The sequence below is a fragment of the Apus apus genome, chromosome 1 (assembly GCF_020740795.1).
Source record: "Apus apus isolate bApuApu2 chromosome 1, bApuApu2.pri.cur, whole genome shotgun sequence".
Classification (NCBI taxonomy): Eukaryota; Metazoa; Chordata; class Aves; order Apodiformes; family Apodidae; genus Apus; species Apus apus.
The window spans coordinates 200,641,954-200,664,252 of record NC_067282.1 but is presented as its reverse complement, the minus strand read 5'-3'; the positions used below and the strand labels follow the sequence as shown (position 1 = coordinate 200,664,252).

The window sequence follows — 22,299 nt, the reverse complement described above, 5'->3', positions numbered from 1 at the left end:
AGAATCATAGTATCATTAAGATTGGAAAGGACCTTGAAGATCATCTAGTTCCAACCCCCCTGCCATGAGCAGGGAACCCTCCCACTAGACCAGGTTGCAGAAAACTTCATCCAACCTGGCCTTAAAAACCTCCAGGGATGGGGCATCAACAACCTCTCTGGACAACCCATTCCAGTTCCTTATCAACCATATAGTGAAGAATTTCTTCCTAATATCTAACCTAAATCTTCCCTCTCTCAGTTTAAAATCATCACCCCTTGTCCTATTACTATCTTCTCTGATGAAAAGCCCCTCCCCAGCTTTCCTGTAGCCCCTTTCAAGTAACTGGAAGGTGCTCTAAGCAGGATGAACTTTTAAGTTACTTATCTACCACTCTGGAGTAAAATAATACAAGCCTTTTAGAATGAAAAGAGACAAGAAGCTCTTGGAAAACAAAATATCTCTGACTAAAATGAATCAGCTCCCAAGTTATACTGTCTACGTATCTAAATATGAGGCACTATTTCATGGGTTAGACTAAATGTTTTAATGAACACAACTGCTATATGAGTTTTCTGAAAGGGTATGTCTCAATGCTGCCAACAGATTGATACGCTGTCAACTCAATCAAATGTGTTATTAACTGGGAAAAGTGAAGCCTTACTCAATGGTATTGATTCATGCAGAACTGGAATGGTGGAAGACATTGATTTCTCAGGTGGATCACTTTCCTCAAGGTACCTTGAAATCCCCAGCAGAATATGAAAAGATTTATCCACTTGCCTCTCCATCAACTAACTCTGAAAAATAAGAAATTTGTGACTTTTCCCTATGAAAAGTACCTCAGTTTCCGTCATTATAGGTGTAAGCTGCCAATTAACACAGCTTTTTTTCAGGGGATCTGAACACTTGGCTACAAATTTGAGGTTACCATAAGGTCATAAAACTCACTCTTCTCAACTATTCACAAACTACATATTTTATAATTAGTATTAATCTGAAAATTTCTTATTGGTGAGTACTATCATAACAAGTCACCTAATCAAACTCATGTGTCTGAATATCTTTATGCCCCTGCATTTCTTTGCCCATTCTTCCCTCAGACTGGCTGGAGGACTAAGATGATAAATAAAAATCAGGTCCCACCTCCAAAAAGATATTTTCTGCCTTGCGCCTCACTTCCAGTTCCCCTGGAACCAAAAATATAATAAAAATTCAAATTACACTTTTTTCTTTGTTTTACTTTGTTTCCAGACCCCTCTAATCGAATAAAAAAGTTTAAAATTAAAAAGAAATAAACAGATCAAAACCAGAAACTTGTCACCAGATATTTTTCTGTTTGCCCAAAATCCTTAAAGCTGCCTTTATACAAAATAAACAAGCCCCTTTCTTGAAGCATGAAAAGGATATAGTTTTAAGCAGAAGGTACCTGTGATTTCAAGCTCTAATTCATGTTAAAATTTGAGCTAATATTTAACTTTGAGTTCAAGTTTTATTGCATGGAAGCTAATCACATTCAAAATACATTTCTTCACCATCACCCTGAGTATACAAAGATTTACATTTGTGCTTCACCTTAACCACAAGAATTATCCCATTGATTCAATGAAATTTGTCTTATGCTTAAAATTACATGAATATATGTGAAGTTTGGGTCTTAAAGAAAAAGAGGACTGATAGAAATAGTAGCAGGCATTTAATACCATGTTTTTATATCAGGTTGAAATTGAGATGAAATTTTTGGTAGAATTTTATTTTTTTTAAATGCTATAGGCTTTTTCTTCAATAGTTCTTGTCCCTAGAAGTTAGCTCAGCTTTTTTCCTGCTGCATTCACTCAGGGCAACTATCATATCATAGCCAGGAAAGATAATTGAATGAAGAATTGATTTTTATTGCCTGTAATAAAAAGCAGTACTTATTACTTTTACAAATTACTCATAATTACAATTGTCTAGAGAATGCCTTATCACCCTGACTGGAGCTCAAATAAGCTGGATGCACAACAGTACTTCTGTGTCTGATTTAAAACTTGTGTTCTCATTAATAGCAATATAAATTAGCACTGTGGCAAATCTAGTTTGTATCATTTTACTGGTCAGATTCTAATATTGCTGGGGAAGAATCTTAAGCAGACATGCAATTTATTTCTGAGTGGCATCATTCCTGCTAGAGCATGTGCACCGAGTCTGACGTCTTTAATTATTAAGGAAGCAGAGTTGTGCAAGTTACACTTCATGAAACATTTTGATTATGTCTTTTAGAACCCAAGTGCTGGAAACTCTGCAGTGTTATAACCAGAAATCAGATCTGTTACATTGCAGACATGCAAAGCTAGTTTCATCATTAAGATTGGTCTGATAGATTCAGCAGAGATATATTACATGGCCTTTCCTAAAGTCCTGTCTTTAAATTTCACAGAAAAACAGCAGTTAAGTTAGCACTTGCCACATCTGAATTATTTCTTCTTGTTTATCATCCAGTAAGGCTAATAGAGAATATATATGGCTTTTTTTTCTGCTTTTTTTTTTTTTTTTAAGGTAGAGCAGGTAACACTGGGTCACTTTCTTATACTTGATCTGTTACAAGACAGATAAGGAAAAACTAGAATTAATCACAACCTCTCTCACCTGCCCAGAGAGAAATGAATCATTAAAAATTCCTCTGGCAGTCAGTATTCATTAGCTTCTGTTGCAGAGTTTTGTGCCTTGTTTAAATGTGTCATTCTGATAAATCTAGGTATTGATCTTACTTGATTGTAAAGAAAGTGTCTTTTCAGAAGAATGAGAACCGGGTTTGGGATGAGAAGTTGATATTTCTTCTGTTATGACCTGCTGTATGTCTGATAAAATCTGGCTTCCCCTTGTTAGTGTGAGCACAAATGAGGTTTAATTTTCTCAGAAGTGTTTTAATGCTAAATTAGATTTGCTAATTTTGTTCATATTATACTTTATATTAACTCGCTCATTTAAAACTTGCTACCTTTAAGGCAAATATTTATGTTAGACAGTACTGTGGAAACTAGGATTTGTGATTATTTTTTACCAATCAACAAGTCCTATTAATTTAATTCACTAAAACCTGCCTAAGGATATAATCAGCAATTTAAAGAACAGTTCATACATTAAGCTTGCATACCAGATATCCAGACATGTCTTAACACACCATGCCACACAAACAGGCAGTTTATGTAAGTATGTGCTGGGCTTCTGCAGCTATTCAATACTACAGTTCAATTATCAGCTCTTTATTAATGTATATGGTATTTCTAATGCTCTTTGCCTCAGGCACTCTTCTGAATAAGAACCTTTCATTTCCCATGTTTGCCAGTAAAAGTCCCAGTTTAAAGCATCGAAAAGATTAAAAAGAAAAACAAAACCAGAAAACACCCTTCCTAAAGCTTCTCTCGGGACACCTCACTTGAAATTTCAGTGAAGAAAAACATACTCAATAAAATCTTGAAGTGTCCTTCTACAATCAACAGGAGCATTTTTGGCTTCTAATATCAAAGGAAAGAGAGTAAAATATAACTTTGGGAGGAGAGCTTTTCTAGTCCACTTAGTCTTGGCAATCTCAGAGGAGTGGAACCGCTCCCTTGCTGGATTCAGCAGACTGCTGTGGACTCTCCAGCTTCTTCTAAAGTTTCCTATGGCAGCATCTTGTTCTGCATCCTTGATTAATGGAATATCTGAGGAGAAAATCCTTTCTTCTTCCCTGTGGACACATGCCATCAGGCTCTCACGTTACAAAAATCACTTATGTGATGTCATACACATTTAAATTTAAACCTGTACTGGAGTCCAGACTCCCCAGTTGCTTGCTTTCCACCTTGAGTCTGCAGTGGCCTTGGTAGGCAAGTTGGGAAGAAAAGTTTTTCATTGTGGGGTCATTATGCTCAGGTACTGTCTTAACATGTCCTGTCCACGTAATGGAATCATCATGAATTCTCCTGCCCTATCAGTCCCATCAGCCCAAGAAATACCTACTTTTCACAAGCTTCTACAAAAGAACTGTAATTGGGAATGAACTCTCCATCAACACTTCTTGTTCACGGGGAAGGATTGAGGGTGGCCTTTAGATGGAACCATGGTGTAGGTTTCAGTCTGAGAAGACTTGTGGAAAAACTCTCTGAAAAATACTTTGAGAAGCCAGATTGTGCTGAGGCTTTTGTCAGTGGAGCAATACTCAGTTTAGAAACAAAAGGTGAAGATATTCCCTTAGAGAAAGGACTAAGCTGATTAAGTCTGTGAGATGCACTTTTCATTTTCATAATGATTTTCACAAGACACATGGATGGTAGTTCACCAGGGAATGCTTAAGTGTTCCAAACTGTTGTCAGCAGGACAGAGCTGAGTGCACAAGAGAAGTCCAAGGGCCACCTTGGCCAGCGGTCCTCGCCACATCTCAGGCTCAGTCAAACTCAGACCTGGTGGCATCGTCCAAGGCATGATCTTCCCAGAACTCTCCAGGCACAGCCAGACCCCTTCCACAGTCCAAACGCTGGCCTCTGGTGAGTACGTTTCTGGTGAAGGGGACATGGAGAGGGGCATATGAGTGGGGGGCTCATGGATCCTGCCAAGAGACCAGACAATATATGTGGCACTCTGGGAATGACAACAGCAGTAACAGCATGTCAAGGTTCTTTTTTTTGTCTTAAAACTTCTGACCATGACTTCAGGAACTGATGCCCTCCCCAAATTTCTGTGGACCTCTAACTACATAAAATAAGGAACTCCATTTAATTAGACAGTAGAGGTGTGTAACACATCCAGATGAAAGTTCTCCAAGCAAGCCATTTTGTCATGACCAGAAATGTTATTGCCCAACTTTGTCAGCCCCACACACTTTAGTCTTTGCACCTGGAAAAAGTCTGATCATCTCTGACCTAAGTCAATGACCCCAGCTTTCAGTGTCCTCCTGTCTATCCCTCTCCCAATACCAAATGTATGTCTGAGCTGGGACACCTCTGACTCTGTCCACCAGAGATCCTAAGAGATGGAAATTTAAGATCCAAAAGACCATGAAATTAATTAACTGTATAATTAGGTCATTACCCAGTGATACACGTCAGCTTTAGTTCTTTCTTACCTCCTTTTCTCACCCCTCTTTCTAGACTCCACTCATGCAGTTCACCCAGCCCATCAAATTCCATCTTCTGCTGACAGTCCCAAGCCTGGTAGTGAACAAGGTTCAGTAGGAGCTCAGCCCATTTCACTCCTCCACTCTCTGCTCCATCCCCAGTAGCATAACCTACAGATTACAAAAATGCAAACAGTTCTTGGCCATTTCTGCTAGGCTTTGAAACATTTACTTCTAGTTTTCTGATTATCTGTTCTTTGTATGATCTCAAAGTTAACACAATCAGGGTTGGGCTACAGATGCAAAGTTACAAAATATGACCTGTGGTTAGTGGTCTCAGTAGTTCACATCTGGATATTGATGTGTTTTATTATCTTCTGTCTCCTTGATCATGCAAAGCAATGACTTAGTTGATTGTTGTTTTTTTTTTCTTTTCTGACAGACATATAAAACAGAAAGACATTGATCCAAGATGGCTTCACCATGCAGTTTCCAAACAAACTCTAACTGTTCAAGTGGACACTTGGAACTACTGAGAAGAGCCTGTCTCCATCTTCCTTGCACCCACCCCTTAGATACTTGTATACATTGATAAGGTCTCCCTTCAGCCTTCCCATCTCCAGGCTAAAGAGTCCCAGCTCCCTCAGCCTCTCCTCATAAGAATAATGTTCCAATCCCCCATCACCTCTGTCACCCTCTTCTGGACTCTCTCCAGCAGCTGTCACTCTTGAACTTTGTAGCCCAGAACTGGATGCAGTATTCCAGCTGTGGCCTCACCAGGGCTAGAATGGTCAAGGGGGAGAATAACCTCCCTCGACCTCCTGGCCACACTCTTCTCCATACACCCCAGGATTCCATTGCCCCCCCGGCAGCAAGGGCACACTGCTGGCCCGTGGTTAATCTACTTCAGTGGGAGAGTTGGACTAGATGATCTCTAGAGGTCCCTTCCAACTCCTGCAGTTCTGTCATTCTGTGACCAAGAGAAGAGACATAGCAGAGAAACTGCAAGACAATTAGAGGACTGAAGTGGGAGTCTGGGTCCAGCAGGACTGTGAGGATGAACCTAAAGTCAGCTGGGAACAAGATGAGCTCTGCCAGAAGTACTTGACCTATAAAAAAGACGAGCCAGAAAAGCAACTCTTAAGGCATCTCCCTTTTTCAGTGCTGGACAGTGCTAGAAACACTACTTGCCCCTACTAGCTCAGTGTGGTAGGGGAGAAAGTCCAATAACCCTTCAGAATTTTTTTCCACTGAAACTTTTTTCAATATTTCAGGCTACACCTTCAATCACTAGAAAACCTGGGTTTGTCTGACCCCTCTTTCAATGACTGGGTTGGGTTGGGACCGTGTGTAAGCTTTGAAACCAAACATGTGACAGTTGTTATTTTTTCCTCAATGATGTAGTACCTCTGGAAGCATAATCATTCCATGTTCTTACTGTTCTCTATCAATTTAATTGACTAACACTTACTGTTTATGAAAAAATAAACATGTTTCAGCTGTTGAATTTGTCTGCAGTGCCTTAACTCTCTACTTTTCTGGAACCTACTGAATTTTCATTCCCTTTGGACCTCCTTGTTAACAAGAAAACAGATTAGAAGCTGTGCTAGTTCAGCAAACAAGAGGAGTTACAGTTGTTAACACTCTATTAAAGACAAATACATATATTACTTTGCGTTTTTTTACATCTTTTGTATTTTTTCTGTTTTTGTTTTGAGGAAAGTATTTAATCACTGCAAAACTTGAGTAACGAAAGTAGAAATGCTTTCCAGCCTTTCAGGTTCTTGTCCTCTGCAAGAAATATTCAGTCTTCCACACATGAACTTTCACCTTCTTTCTCTTTGCCCCTAGTCTCTCATTTTATCCCTCTGCTATGACTGACTTCCCTTTGGGTATTCCCCTGACTCTTCTTCCTACCCTCTGAAAGGACCACTCCTTCTGGTGTCAGATATGACTGTGCTGGCTAATCCACCTGTGTTTTGGTTCACTCACAGTTAACCTGTAACATGGCAAATTCATAGGAATTATCCTGTCAAGTTATTCATATTGTTCATCTTTTCATTCGTCCTCACTGACCCCTGGAAGGAAAGATTCTTCATAAGAAAAAAAAAAAAAAAAAGCCTTACCTAAAACCTATCCAATTATTTCTTAAATAGTGTAATAGTGTTCTGGAATGTACTTCACAATCAGTTGTGGTTAGTGTTTTAATTAAATTTTTGCAATGTATCTGCATGAAAACATAGCCAGTGAGACAGACATACTTGTTCTATGGGAGTTGATTGACATAAGGGAACAGATTGACTTGGCATGTCAGTAAGACTCATTAATCTTCTTCAAGTATATGCTGGGAAAACATGGAGTTCTCTCAACAAACTGTTACAAAATGGAGTTTATGTTTGAACAGTTGGAAAAGTAACAATACAAGTGATAGCTGAAGCAAAGACTATATTGAGGGGAGAGGTATAAAGAGGTATTTTGGGGGAGATACATAAACAGTCACAATTATACGTGTGACATGCTCCTGAAATCTATCTCTGATACAGATGCAACCAATGTAAAGAGCCTAATCTTGCAAAGGGCTCTGAATGTCCTTTTATTCACACTAAACTCAACAGGATGTTTAGTACATGACTGTGGGAAACAGTTCCTCTTCTTTCCCACAGAAGTCTAAACAGACAGAATTCCCTCAAGACAGAAAAACACTCAAGACCCCAGACAGGAGTGTCCGTAAGGAGGAAATAATATGGAAGATCTTTCCCAAAGTCTTCTTTCCACATTTAAATTAAATTTATGTACATCACAAGCTGAAAAACTAAGGTGATCTGAAGAGGTGATAACAAGAAGTCTGTGGACCTGTTGTTTTTTTCTTAATTTTTTCATTGCATTTTCTTTTAAAGTACAAAGGGGATTGAATTTACAGTATTCCTTCCTATCTCAAACATACGACTTAGTTCTCTGACGTTTTTCCATTTGTAAAATGAAGAACACTTTTTACTGATGCTGTAAATAGAACAGGCAAATTAGAAGCTATCAAAAACCCCATGAAATATTCAAAGCAGCATCAGCATCTGCTTTGCATACAATACAGTGCAAAAAGAAGTTTCCTCTGCTTTCTTAAGGAGAGATTTTTATGTACATTCATTGTATTTGCAGAGCTTTATTTTCCAGTGCAGTGTCAACTGAATGTTTGTACACTATAAATCTTAGTAGGCATACAAACACACACAGAAATAGCACAGACTGCAATTCACTTACGCATGGGATATGTATATGGGAGCAAAATTGGACATCGTTAATAGAGGTTTCCTGGTAACAGGACTGCTGTAATATGAGTTCTTATTCACTTTTAGTTTAGCAAGGATGCTCAGGATGTCATGCTCAGTTCTGAAATGTAAAGCTGGCAGCAAGATACAATGCACCATAACTGAAGCTTTTCAAGGGAGAACTCTGCTGGGTCTTCCTTGCTCCTCTTTTAGCACAGCTGTCTGCAGGTCTTTACATTTTCAAATTTAAGCTCATGAATTCATCCCCCAAGAGGGGTGTCATTGGTATGAATTGTAGAAATCAAGAGAAAGACAAAGACGTTTTCAGTGATGTTCACCACCTTTGGCTGCCTCCTTTTGGGATTGTCAGTGGGTTATTACATCTTGCACTCCAAAGACAATCAGAGGCCTTCAGCCATCTGAAGTCAGCAGGCCTATGCAGGTAGTCACTACTTTTGAAAATTAAGTCCATAGTTTCAGCTGAGCATCCAAACAGCAAAACTCATATATATATATATATGTGTTCTTCAGACTTACTTGCCAGTAAGAAATGAATGATACCAAAGGAGCTCCTAAATAAATTTGGCTAGACCTTTTTGGACAACGCTTGGCAAAATGCACAGTCTAATTGACCCTAAATCTTTGCAGAGAGGTACCCCTCAAGTTTTCCTCAAGTGGGTTTCACAGATTTGCAACACTTTGCAGGAGAAAAGAGAAAGCAAGCAACAAGGAAAAAAGGCTATCAGTTTACAGACAATGGAAGAGCAAAGTACAATTCACAGCTGTTCAGAAGTGTCTTTGTGGACACTTTGGGTTTATGGCACATTAGTAGAAAGATAGAAACCTTTTTTTTTGACATCGTATCCAAACAAAATTTTGGAAAGAGGAAAAGTCAAATTTTGATCCTCATTCTGCCTAATTTGGAAGGGGTTTTCTCCACAGCCACACTGTGGTGTGAAGGTGGAAGAAAAGCACAAATAGTATCTCTAATGGGGTACCATGGTCAAAGCCACATTTTGTTCTCTTCTCCCAAGTAACAAACAATAGGACAAGAGGAAATGGCCTCAAGTTGCACCAAGAGAGGTTTAGATTTTATATTAGGGAAATCTTCTTCACCAAAAGGGTTGTCAAGCATGGGAACAGGCTCCCCAAGGAAGTGGTGGTGTCACCATCCCTGGAGGTATTAAAAAAGCTTGTTGACGTGGCCCTAAGGGACATGGTTTAGTGGTGGACTTGGTAATATTAGGTTAATGGTTGGACTTGATGACTTTAAAGGTCTTTTCCAACTGAAACTATTCTAGAATTTTACAATTCTGCAGGTCTATAAACCCAAAGGTAAAGGCTCTTAAGTGATGAATATTTCATACTAAGACCATTTCAGAATCTGAGATAAATGGAGATAAGACAGCAAAAGAGATGCATTTTTTTGGAGACACTCCCAAAAAGATAAACGTGAAACTTTCGGCACAAATATTGTAGTTCAAAACCTTCAGGACGGTAGTTGACATTGATACCAATCAGTGAAAGAAATATTAAAACCAATTAAAAGTAATATTCATATCTAGGGCACCTGGTGCTGTTAATCTAGCCAAATTAGCTTTAGAAGCACCAAAGCTGCTTATGCAAAAGCAGTTATCTGAGCAAGTGCTGTTGAGGTCTCATACCATTTTCATAGATTGACAGTAGAGGCTGTTATGTTAATTCAGAAAGTGCATAGTAATGGTTTAGTTATTACCAAATAATTTCTGTATTGCTAATTACCTGAAACATTTTGAATAAATTATTCATATACAGTTTAACCTTTTTTAAAACAAATGTTTTTAATATGATGTGTGCAGCCTCTGTTTTGTTCAAAGGCATGCTCCCAGAGTAAATAATACTGATGCTAGTAACTAACGTGGACTATTTTGGGGAAGAATACTACAGATACCCATTTCTTCCCTAAGTATGGATGCCTGACTATGCTAAATTGTAGCACAGAGTATGCAGTAAGTAGATTCAGCAATAGAACTGACTGTAAATTAATCAAATGTTGTCTTTGTCACAATGATGAATCATGTACAGCCAAAGATCTGACATATTACAGGTTAGAAGAGACTATTCCTCCCTACCTTACTTGCTCTATTTTTCAAAATTCATATGGCAATTTGCCTAGAAAATCTCTAAACTGTTGGTTAGTAGACTTGGCAAGTCTGTTTTTACTTGACATTTGAATAGTAGTTGGGTTATTATGAAAAGCTGCCTAACCATCTAGGTGCTGAGCACTCCTGCAATGCAGTATAAACCTGCAGGATTACCAATGATTTATGTATGTTTTTCCTAGTCTTCTGAGTTTCACTAAGATTAGACTTTCAGTTATTATTTATTTCCACGCCTCTGCAAAGATAAATAGTGAATTATTCATTTCTGTGTCACAAACTCATATGGTTGGGAGGGATCTCAGAGGCTATCTCATCTATTCCCCTGCCCTAAGAGGCATCAACAGCAGATGTGTTGCTCCTGACAGATGCTTGTTTATGGTCTTCTCGTAGATTACCAGTGATGGAATCATCACAGCTTCCCATTCTGCTTGATGTTTCACTGTCCACATTGTTCATAATAGGGCTTGTTTAGTGGTTTGTTGGGTTTTTTTCCTCCAGTGTTTTTGCCTTGATTGAAACCCATTATTTCTAATCCTTTCCAGCACTGGCCTGAGGAACAGATTGCTCCCCTTCACACTGCAGCAGTCATTTCTGTATTTGAAGACTACTGCCATTCCCACATCAGGTTCTCAATTTCTCTCACTCATTTCTCATAGACCATATTTCCTTATTCTTCTGAAGGTTCTCTAACTGGATGCAAACCCTAAGAGTACAATATGGACACTGAAGGGGATTTCCTCTTCACTGGAACTTAATTCCAGTTTCTATGATGTGGTTGTCTACAGCTGCAGGTTCCTTTTATACTCCCCAGGGAGCTTGTCACCTTCTTAAGATCAGCAGTGTTCAGGGCACAAATTATTTCATTTCTGCTTTTGCATCCAAAATCTATATTGAATATAAAAGATTCATTTGTGTACTGTAGGTGTGTAAAGAGCTCATCTCGTAGATGTCAGAAGAAGGCAATATGAATTCTGGAACAGTGATTTTAGAGATAATTGCTTTTAGTTGTGTGCTGAACCCATGTAGCCATCCAATATCCATAGTGATAGCGTAGGCTTATCCCATCTGGTCTCCATCTTCCTCTTCAGAAAGGTATGAGTCTCATACAGCTCCTCTGTGTCATCCATCTGTCCCATATAGAGATCTCATGTGTCCCAGGGTGTATAAAATGGCCATACCTGCTTATGTTCAGGTAGATAAATCCTTCTGTGTGGTGCAGGGTATGCTCTTCCTTATCTTTCCCTGTATAGCAATGACCCATTTCGAGACACTGTAAAAAACAGTTCTTTTTCCACGGAAAGCTACACAACCAATTGTTCTTCATGCCATACATTTGTGTATGTGATGTATATTCTATGTGTCTTATGTAGATCTAAATGTACGTGACATTCTAAATAAATCTACTCCTGATACGTCTGCCTTTGAATGTGTGTGTATTTTGACATATCTTTCCAGAACTCTGTGTAAATTTACTCTCCAGAACTCTAGACCTTGCTCCAATGTCTGTGCTTCACAGCCTCGTGCCACAAAACACTTCTACAAGTGGTGGATTGCAGAAAGTCCCTGGGGATTGGGACACCCAGGGTCTCATCCAAGCTCACTCACTGACTTCAGTCTTAGACAAATCTCTTTCTTTGTTTCCCTTTTTATCTTTATCCTGACAGTTCACTGGGGCAAAGATTATTTCTTCAGTTGTGTTTCAATCTCTGCTGGGACTTCTATGTGCTATTGGAAACCAATTAATAATAATAACACATTATGCTTATAATAAACCTGACATTTAGAGAGAGAAAAGCTACTCATTTTTATTTCTGAGCATGCTAGACATAAGGCCAACTACATCTTAAACCAGGAATAGTTTTGTACCAGAGGTAGATTTTCTGACTCATTGAGGAAAAGTGAGGTTTTTCAGCCACAATTTTAACTGTCATTGATTATTAAACCCAAAAAGAGCAAGCTGTGATGGTAGGGAGTGATGTACCCCGTTTTTTATCACATAACTGGAGAATTAGACACAGAGAGGACTCTTTTTAAGTTTTAGAGGATTTTATTATGGATTGTTTCTCTGCCTCGTATGCCAATACAGTATCAATTTCTCATAAGTTTAGAGCTCGTGTTGCGTAATTTCTTGTGCCTACCTGTGCTAGATTTAACAGCTAGGAAGCATTTTCTGATACTCCGTTTACAGTTTCCTTTATTCATAGAAATGACCCTTTTGAGATTCATTTTAAAGGCTTATCTGTTTCACAGAAACTAATACACTTTTCATTTTCTAGTATTTTGTATTAAATGCAGATAGCAATCTTCGCATTTTTTTGTGTGGAAAAGGTTATTATTTTTCTTTTTATCACATGGATGTCTGTAAGCAACATATAAAATTATCTCAACTCTTCTCTTGTAGAATTGCAGACACATAGTGCTTGACTGCAAAGCTCTGTAATTTTCATGTTTTTCTTCTTAATACCCTGCATTTGAAGTTTCACATCTGCAGATCTGAAGAGGAGGATGTAAAATAAAAAGCACATAATGTTCTCAGGAAAACAAAAGAGGAGTGGGTGGCTTTAGATAAAATGATTGCCTTGTACCTCTGACACTGATTATTTTGTTTGGTGGTGCACAAGGCTCTAAAGGACAGAGTCCATTTGGGAAAGACATCTGCACTCTGAAATTGCCTGGTACAATGGGACATAGGTTAGGCTTTGGCTGAAGAAAGAATTCAGATGAATTCAGACAGAAATGAATGTTCAGTGTTAAGCAAAGAATACTGCTCTCCTGAATGGATGTTAAATGATGTGTCAGGCAGCTCTGAAGTAAACCTTTTAAAATGAAAAGATACTGTTGCCTCCATGTCCTACTTGCTTATTTGCACTGAAGCATCAGTGACAAAATATGGATTGTTTCCCTGGTTCTGTCCAAAACAAGGCTTTGATTATCCACAGCTGCCTTACAAACTAAACCCCAGGTATTATCACCAGACATCTTTTCAATGGGAGACATAATTTACACTGAATTCATGGTCGAAACATTCATAGCTGACCTGGGCATAGGCAGAATCATTTCTAGAACTCAAGATATTTTTCAAGTAAGAGTAATTTTATTTCTTGTATAGCTCAATCTAGACTTTGAAAGGTGCCTTTTTCTACATAAACTACAAGGATTTCTCAGGGAAGAGGTGAGTATTTGAGTGTAGAAATGAGGAATTATGAGATTTCAATACATCAAACCTAAAATGCATTTTTTTCTTACAGGTCAGTGGAAACAAGGTTAGTAGAACTTGTTGAATAATCAAAAAGCAATATACTATACATCCATGTAAATCTTGTCTGATTCAATATTTGCTTTAATTAGGCTTGGTGCAGCACTTACAAAGGCTAGTGTTCCCTTTGGAAAACCAACATTTCGGATTAGATTTCCATCACAATACTTGCTTTACTTGTCAATTTTAAAAAATCCTTCCCTCATCTTCTCCCTTCCTTGCAAGGAAATGAAATAGCAAATTTCAAGCATTAAAATCACACTCATCACTGAGTATTAATGAAAAATAATTCTGAGCGTGGTATTCCATACTATTGCAGAAGGTTAATCTAAGGGACAGAGAAGTTACGCAATTCGATCCTGGCAATGTGACGTATTAAAGGGAGGGTCAGGACTGGAATGTAAGAAGTTTGGGTTTTTTTCTCTCCTGGGAATACACATTATTATAATCTCATATTTAAGAATAGCATGAGAACAGTCTGTTGCTGCTACTGCTTGTTTTTTGCTTTGTTTTGTGATGTTTTTTTATCATTCCAAATGGCTGGTGTGAAGGCTAATTTAGACAAAAGGCAATCCTTTCAATTTGTGGAAAAATCCTTATTCTTTTGAAAGAGATTGAGTTGGTCTGAAAATGTTCCATGCCAGAATTTTCTGCCAAGTAGAAGCTCTCAAGAGACTGAAATTGGCAGTCTGGCTACGTGTATTCCTACAAGGATGTCAGGTTTAAAGGACTGCAGCAGAGATTTCATAAACTCTCTGGTTTTAGGGCAAATCACCCAGGAAGACAACCCCAGAGGTGAGGGTATCTCCACCGTGTCTGCCTTCAAGTGCTGTTCTGCCTCACAGCTAAACCAGCATTGGAGGTGGCTCTCAGAGACCTGCATCTGGACTGAAACATCTAATTTCTTTTTTATGCCTTTGTCCATAAATTTCCAATCACTGCTAGCATAAAGCAGAGTCAAAAAACCTCCTCCTTTTCTTGGTTCTAAGAGGACAACTGAGTAAGCATTGAGAACATCTATTATTCTATCTCATAGAGGTTTCTCTTCCCTCAGAGTCTAATAAAATAGCCTTCAGATGTTAGAGTTTTCAATGAGATAATACACTTCATCATGCTGATATTTTTTAAGGTTATTTTCAGATCATTGCTAGGATAAGACTTTTAACATTCATAGTTTCAATACCAGGCAGCAAAGGCTAAAATCCATGGATGTGAGTTTCTAAATGTTTCCAAAGCATTCCATGGGAAATATATATGTTGGTAGGTGTGCTTCATTTTGGGTGAGCAAAAATTCTGCTTTGGAATTAAAACCCTTACCCCTCTAGATATGCAGATGTTTACAGGTGTGACATTGAGAAGTATCCTTTGGGCATGTTGCTCTTTGCCTTCCTTTCAAAGCACAACCTTGTCAGAAATACTGAGGGACTGGAACTTCTGGTGGTCTTAGGCAAAGAAAATGCCATAGATGTTCTTTGTCCATTCTTTGTCACTCTTGATGCATAGCAGAAACCAGGTAAAATAACTGAGCTAGAAACAAAATCAGAAAGCTATGAAAAAGACAAAATAAAATAAAGCCTGGATAAAAGCCAAAGATGTAGAAAACCAGTGACAATTAAAAAAAAAAAAAAAAGTTAAATAAGCCAATAGAAACAAACAGGGATAACAGCTCAAAATGAGAAAAGAAAGAAGGATCCTGGGGTTTTCAGTGTATTAAATGAATTGTACACTTAAAGTGAAAACTTCAGGAAAAAATCGTGAAAGCAGAAAAAGAAAATTATAAAGAAAAATAAAAACAAGAAATAATGTCATAATTTCAAGCATCTTATTTACAGGGAAGTGCTTGTAAATTTGCCTTCCATCTGCTTATAAATATTAATATTACGTATTGAGTATATAAGAAGTCAAGGAAAGAAAAGAATTTAGCTTTAATGTGATTGTGATTTTCTAAGCTGTGACACTTTTTAACATTGACATAATACACCAGGAATCTAACTGAGCATGAAACATAAGCATATGTTGAAATTTAAGGAATTCAAGAACTCCATTCACTGCTGTAGCTGATTAAAGCAAGTATATGCCTAAATGTATTGCTGAATTGGGGTTTCTGGGGACATTTTAACTTGCAACACCTACAAAAGAAGTTAATATTTTAAACATCAATTTCTTTCATCCAAAGACTTTCTATGACAACATATGTTTCTATCCAAAAATTTGGGACCTCTTTTCAACTGAATCTCTTCTCATTTTAGCTGATTTTAACTGAAAATTAAAGCCATTTTTTTCAGGATAGCCTATATCTAAACTGGGATGCATCTTATGGTCCCACTGCCATCCTGTTTGCAAAATTCTTAATTAAGAAAATAGATTTACAAGACAAAACTGCTGTAGGAAGGGAAAGTTTTCAGCACTACGCACTGAAAATTAATGAGGATGGGAGGTTGAATTGAAGGGATGGGGCCTGGAAAGTGTAGAGCAAAATTGCACATGCACAGGATTATTACTCCAGCACATCCACTAATTAATCATAAAAAATAATGTGATGGCAAATACCAGATTTTCTAGTCTGTCCTCTTGTTTGCTAGGAGATATCTTCTTAAATCCTGCTTATATTATCATTTCTTTGACATGGCACTCAGATAGGGATATATCAGCAGCATCAGTGCCAAATTGCACAATTAATCTAAGGTGACCTGAGTAATTCAGCTAAATGAGGCATGATCTGAATATGACAAGGTAGAAGGCACACAGAAAAAAAGAGCAGAGCCCTAAAAAAGAGGATCTTAGCTCAAAACAAGATGCAAAAGGGTCTGGTTCCCTGCACTTTTTCTATTTATTTGCATCTCTGTACAAAGTGGATGTTACATGATACAAAAGAAGAAGTATATGAAAAGGCATCTCAGTGGTACAGCTCAGTGGTAAAGTAGGACAGCACTGTAATTTAACACATAAGGGCAAAGATATGCTAAAAAGCAGCCAAAAAACATGCACTTTAGCAGCACTCTCTCTGCTCTCTCAGACCTCTTCACTGTAACTTCGAGCCTGACTCTCACAGATTTGTATAAAGATGACAGTCAATTGAATTTCCCTTTCAACAGCCCTAATAGCTCCTCATCTTTTTTTCTGTCTGATTCGTTCGTGTCATTCCATGGAACATTCTCTCCAGCTGAAAAACCTGTATAAGACTTTCTTACCCCATCATGCCCCGGGCACCTCCAGCCCGTGTCACACCAGAATAATTCAATACCTCTGTTCTACCAGTGCTGCTTTTGCAGAGCTGCACCATAACTCAGATTCCTGAAATGAGCTGACTTGAAAAAGAAAAAAAGAAACTACAACAGTTCCATAATTGTGTGGAGACAAATGTGACACGTCGGGAAGAATGAGGAACTGGGACCACAGAATTTGGTGGAAACTGGGGAAAAAAAGAATAAAATCTTCAAGCTGTTCTGAAACCCCAACCAAAAAGTAGCACAGGCCAAACAGCAAAAGAAAAAGTAGTGTTGAATGACAATTGACTTGCCTCAATTATAGGCAGAGTTTAGTGAGCTCTCTAAAATCTGTAAGAAAGAAATGGAAGAGTCAGATTTTGTGAATCACAGTGCTCTCAGGAAAAGATCATAATTTCTCCTTTTCTTGATGCGCTGTTCAGAGGAATGAATAATTCCTTGGGTTTTTCAGCTACAGGGGCAGGGATGTGCTCAAGCACCCACATTATACCCCTTTGTTGATGCTGTGACAACTTTCAGACAACTGCTTTCATGCTGTTGCTACTGGGATCACAATTTAGTTCAGAGCAGTTTTAAAGGTATCCTTAGCTCTTTCTTACATCTTCCCAAGAAATACTATCTACTGGCTTTGAGGAAGTGAGGGTGGTAGAGAAAACTATTGCAAGAGCTGTTTGCTTTAGGAGCCAAGGTAAAATTTACAAGTGACAGTACATCCAGCTGCTGGAAACCTGCCTTTTTTGCTCATGCAATTCACTAAGCCTTTTTTACTACTTTTTTTTTATTATTATTATTTTATGAAGAGAGATCTTGCAGTCCATTAAAACTGCTACTGGAATCAATTAAACATGGCACACTAATACTGCAGAACAAAGGACAGAAGCTTTTCAGGATACAGTATGTTCAATTAATTATTCCATTGTGAATTAGAGGCAATTAAGATTGAAATCTTTTTCATTGATTTGTGCTAGTTTATCTGTGATTGAGCCAGTAGATGAATTGCATAAAAAGACAGAAAGAAGGAGGAGTGAAACATCTTCAAAGGAACACTTTGATGATTTGGATTTGTTTAAGATCAGAAACCATAACAGGTATTTCTCAGATTTGAGAATTGAAGCAGAGATTGGGAAAGGGTAGGGTGAAGAAGATAATTAGCTCTTAATTACAGAAATTCAGTGTATAGGAGAGGAGTAGGCCTGGACAAATACTGTGTGATTCTGGTGAAGTTTTCCACTCTGTTCCTGGGAGCATGAGGGTCATAATCATCTCCTGCAAATACTGAGGGGGAACATCTAGGCTTTTAAAATGCACTTTTCTCTGTGATATTTAAATGCTTTCAAGACAGCTGTGATGGAAGCAGCTCATCTACAATTTGAATATAGGAATTTTTCCTTTCAAAATGAAAATCAGATGCCTAAATTGCTGAGCTGGAAGGAAGGAGACCATGAGACCTACATTAGAAAAAGATACTGCAAGTGTACCTAGTAGTCTCTAACTTGTTTTCCTGCCAGAAACACACTGTTTCTCAGTCTAATTATCTCTGACCAATTCATGGACCTCCCAGTTACACTGGAGAGACAGTTTTTTCACCATATACCTTCCTTTTGGTGCACTGTAGTTTATTCAGCTATCCTGATCTGGCTCTTGAGCCGGAACTAGAAAGCAAGGTCATGATGCTGCACTTGAAAAAAATACATGTACAAAGGCAATCCTCAAGACATTCATTGCACAATGGTTAAAGTACCCATAATAAAATGCCATTACGGTATATTAGACTATTTTGCAGTCTGTGAAATGCTTTGAATGCAATGGGAACTGCTACATTTCCAAAACCTGGAATACCCCAAATATACTGCCACTGAAAAGACACTAAAGCCAAAGAATGAATATATATATATATACATATTTATGTATTTATTTATATATATCTATTTAAGACATTTTTTAGTCACTTATAAGATACCTTATTTATCAATAGGTGAGGAACCAGACTGCTCAACAAATTGATACTTGGACCTCAACAGCTATGAATCAGTCAGAAGTTGTTATTGTTTGGTGGACACTGAAGAAAGTAAGTCTAACAGTTCACATCTCCGTAGGCAGAACATATTAGTATACTCTCTGTTGTTATTCCTGCTGCCATTGTCAACATTCAAAGATAGAAATTACCTTAATTTTCTCCCATGGAGACCATGTCTTCATATCAAGGCTGAGCTGCCTCTGTGTGCCAGCTTGGGTAACTGTGCACTTGCCATGATATAAATAGATTTCAGAACACAGTGAGGACTTGAGCCTCCAAAGGTCAGTGTGCCCACTTGTACCATCAATAACTTAAGACACAAAAAAACCCACATCTTTCTGGTTCAAAAGTACATGTATGTACATCTATAGGTTCATAAAAGAGGTTCCACGTGGAAGGAGGTTAATTAGTGTCTTCAACAGAATCTTCACAATGTGGATTTTCCTTCCTCTCTGCTTTCTAACAAGTTGGTTCCACCTCTCTGAAGGTAGCAGGTGTGGGTATAACACAGGGGTGAAGGTAGGAAAGCACAGATGGATCCATTAAAGCTTGAGTGCACAATCCCACCACCTGGAGCTGCTGAGTTATGTAACTACTACTGCAGACACGTTTTTGGACCACAGCTCTACTAAAAGCACCATTCCCTTGTTAACATTTTAAGTGCAAAGAGCAGCACTGTCTTGCCAAAAGACCAAAGTGTAAGCATAATTAATTGCTCTAAGCTGATTTATTACTGCACTATTATGCTTCTAAAGAGCTGCTTTTTATACACTATCTTTTCAAAACTGGTCACAATTCTTACAAATAGTTCTACCTACTTATACATACACCTATCTATCTGTTTTTAAATACTTATAGAGTCATCTGTAAATTCATATATAGGTGTATACAGAGACACGCACAAGAAATAGAATCAGAGAATCACAGAATCATTTTTGTTGGAAAAGACCTTTAGGAAATAAGCAGTATAGCACCCTAGATAACAATAAATTCTTGTACATTCAATAAGGAACATTTTCTTGTCTATAGTTTATATATTTCTTAGTACATAACAATGTAATAGCAGAATACATTTTAGCATTAGTAAAGTGTCATTTCACAGATACACTATAATACTCAAACTCAGAGTAACAGGTTGGATTTAGGAGACATTTTCAGCATAAATCTTTCAATGTAATGCATGCTGCTCCCTGCTCCCAGGGTTACAACTCCCACCATGTCAATGCCAGGCTCCTAACAGGGCTGTCACAGCTTAACAGATGTGTCTGAATTATTCCTCAAAAAAACTTGTTTAAAAGACCTTGGAAGCATCTCATTTCGTCTGGGATTCTAGAGGTCAGATCCTTCACAACTCTGAGAAGGCAAGTAGGATTCAGCTCAGATCAAGACACCTAACTGTGGAGATCTGCAAGTACCTATATGTAAGCTAGGTGCCTGAGTCTCTACTATACTCATTGGAGGTGTGGGTTTCAATTTAAGTGCCCACAAATAGGCATCCAGTACTATCTGAGATGAAGTCAGGCATCCAGCCTCTTCTCCAGATGCTCTGCCAGAATCCACTGAGAATCATATATTTTGTGTTATATGAATCAGTCTGCTGTTGTACCTCAGATCCTCAAAGGTGCATCAAGTGGCACTAGAAACCTCTGTTTAAGCAGCTTAATCTTTGTCTACTTTCAGACAAGTTGAATTGCTTTCCATATTCTTTAGACTATGGGATCAATAAGTTGTAAAAAGGTTGTAAAAGAAACTCAACAAATTTTAAAATACATCTGAATTCAGTAATGTTTTTTGTGAGGAGTCACATCATGTTAATGTGAGTTAAATACAACCTCTAACCTGGGCAACCAAAGGACCTAAGACATTGTCCCATCAGTTTATATGGAATTTAGACTGCAAACAGCTGTTCAGACCACAGGAAATAACTGCATAGGTTGTTTCTAGCTCATTTTAAAAAGGAGAATCACAAGCTATTAAATCACCTTAAAAAATAACTATCAGCAATAGTGGCTTTAGGCACCTTTAGAAGCAGCCAGTCACTGAACTAGAACATCCCAGAACTTAAATTTTCCCCACAATCCAATTTAGCTGCCAACAGCCTTCTTTTAATATTACCCTACATGCCCATGCAATCCCCATATTTGGGGTGTTCATAATACCAGAAGATTTGCATCATCTCCATAGATTTCCTGTTAGCTGGTTGCATTAGTTAATCCAAATACATAGTGTGTGTACAAGTACAAGGACTTAGCATTTTGTGTGAGTTTCATTAAAATTGACTGGAAATAAATGATCTCCCTAAATTTTGCTTCTGGAATTTTCTGGCAGAACAATTCCAGAAAATGAATGTGTTACTTAAATCTGCTCTGCTACAACAGCTACAGATCTGGCATCCCAATGATAGCCCAGTGTCTTCAGCTAATCCTTTCCTTAAACAGAACACACTTGGGTCATGTTTCATTTCTCTGGAGGGATCTAATAATTCTGCAGCATGAAAAGCAGCCTACCACTTTAAGTGTTCTCACTATAAATCTCAGAAATCTGATTTTGAAGCTTCTTAGGGTCATTTTAATTGCAGTCACTCATTCCTTAGGACAACAGCCCCACAGAGTGTGTGTTTTATTAGATCATTCTTTCAAGCTCTGACTGCACCTCCCAAAAAGTGCTTGTATGCTGAAAAGTGACACTAAAAATGACATATTAGGTTCCCACATCTCTTCTCCAAATGGATTCCAGATCCAATATTCTCTCTTCATGAGTGAAAGGATGTTTATTTCCTCTTCCCCACTTGCAAATACAGCCTGTGATCTGAAAACCAAGCAGGGTTTTTCATGCCTCTTGCCTCATTACCAGTAATACAGGTTTTGCAAGAGTTTTATGTTTCTAATGCTGAAAATACACTCTAATTCTGTCTTTGTTTTTGACGTAATTCCTCTCATCATATCTAGCCTTTTTCTCCTGTCAACAGGTTAAACACAGTAAAGGCCTATATCTGAGTAAAAATTTCTTGGCTTGAAAGACCAAGTTGAAATAGCATCAGAACAGAATATAATGCCAGCAGGGAGCCCAGAGACTTTGTAAGCCTGTAAGGAAAGAAAAATCTAGAAGAAAAAAAAATATATATATATATTTTTAAGAACTCATGAGAGTACAATATTTGGCTTGGGACCTTTGACAGCATCATTTTGATTGAACCAGTCATAATTTTTCCCCCTGTGTTTTGATGAACTACTGTGGAGACCAAGTGCTTCCCTTAGGGCAGTGTGGGATAGCCAACTGGAATCACTCTAATGGGATTACAAGTGACATTTCACTGGCCCTCATTCCAGGTAGATGTTT

The 22,299-nt window shown here is 38.0% G+C and overlaps 1 long non-coding RNA gene across 1 annotated transcript; it reads right to left on the bottom strand.

Annotated features, from left to right (window-relative positions):
* Positions 1-1,850: 1,850 nt before the first annotated feature.
* LOC127392132 (uncharacterized) lies at positions 1,851-19,165 on the bottom strand. The gene is made up of 3 exons (XR_007891192.1): positions 19,110-19,165; positions 5,066-5,227; positions 1,851-4,549 (listed from the first exon to the last, which is right to left on the bottom strand). It is a non-coding gene; the product is annotated as an uncharacterized LOC127392132 (long non-coding RNA).
* Between the last annotated feature and the right edge of the window lie 3,134 nt (positions 19,166-22,299).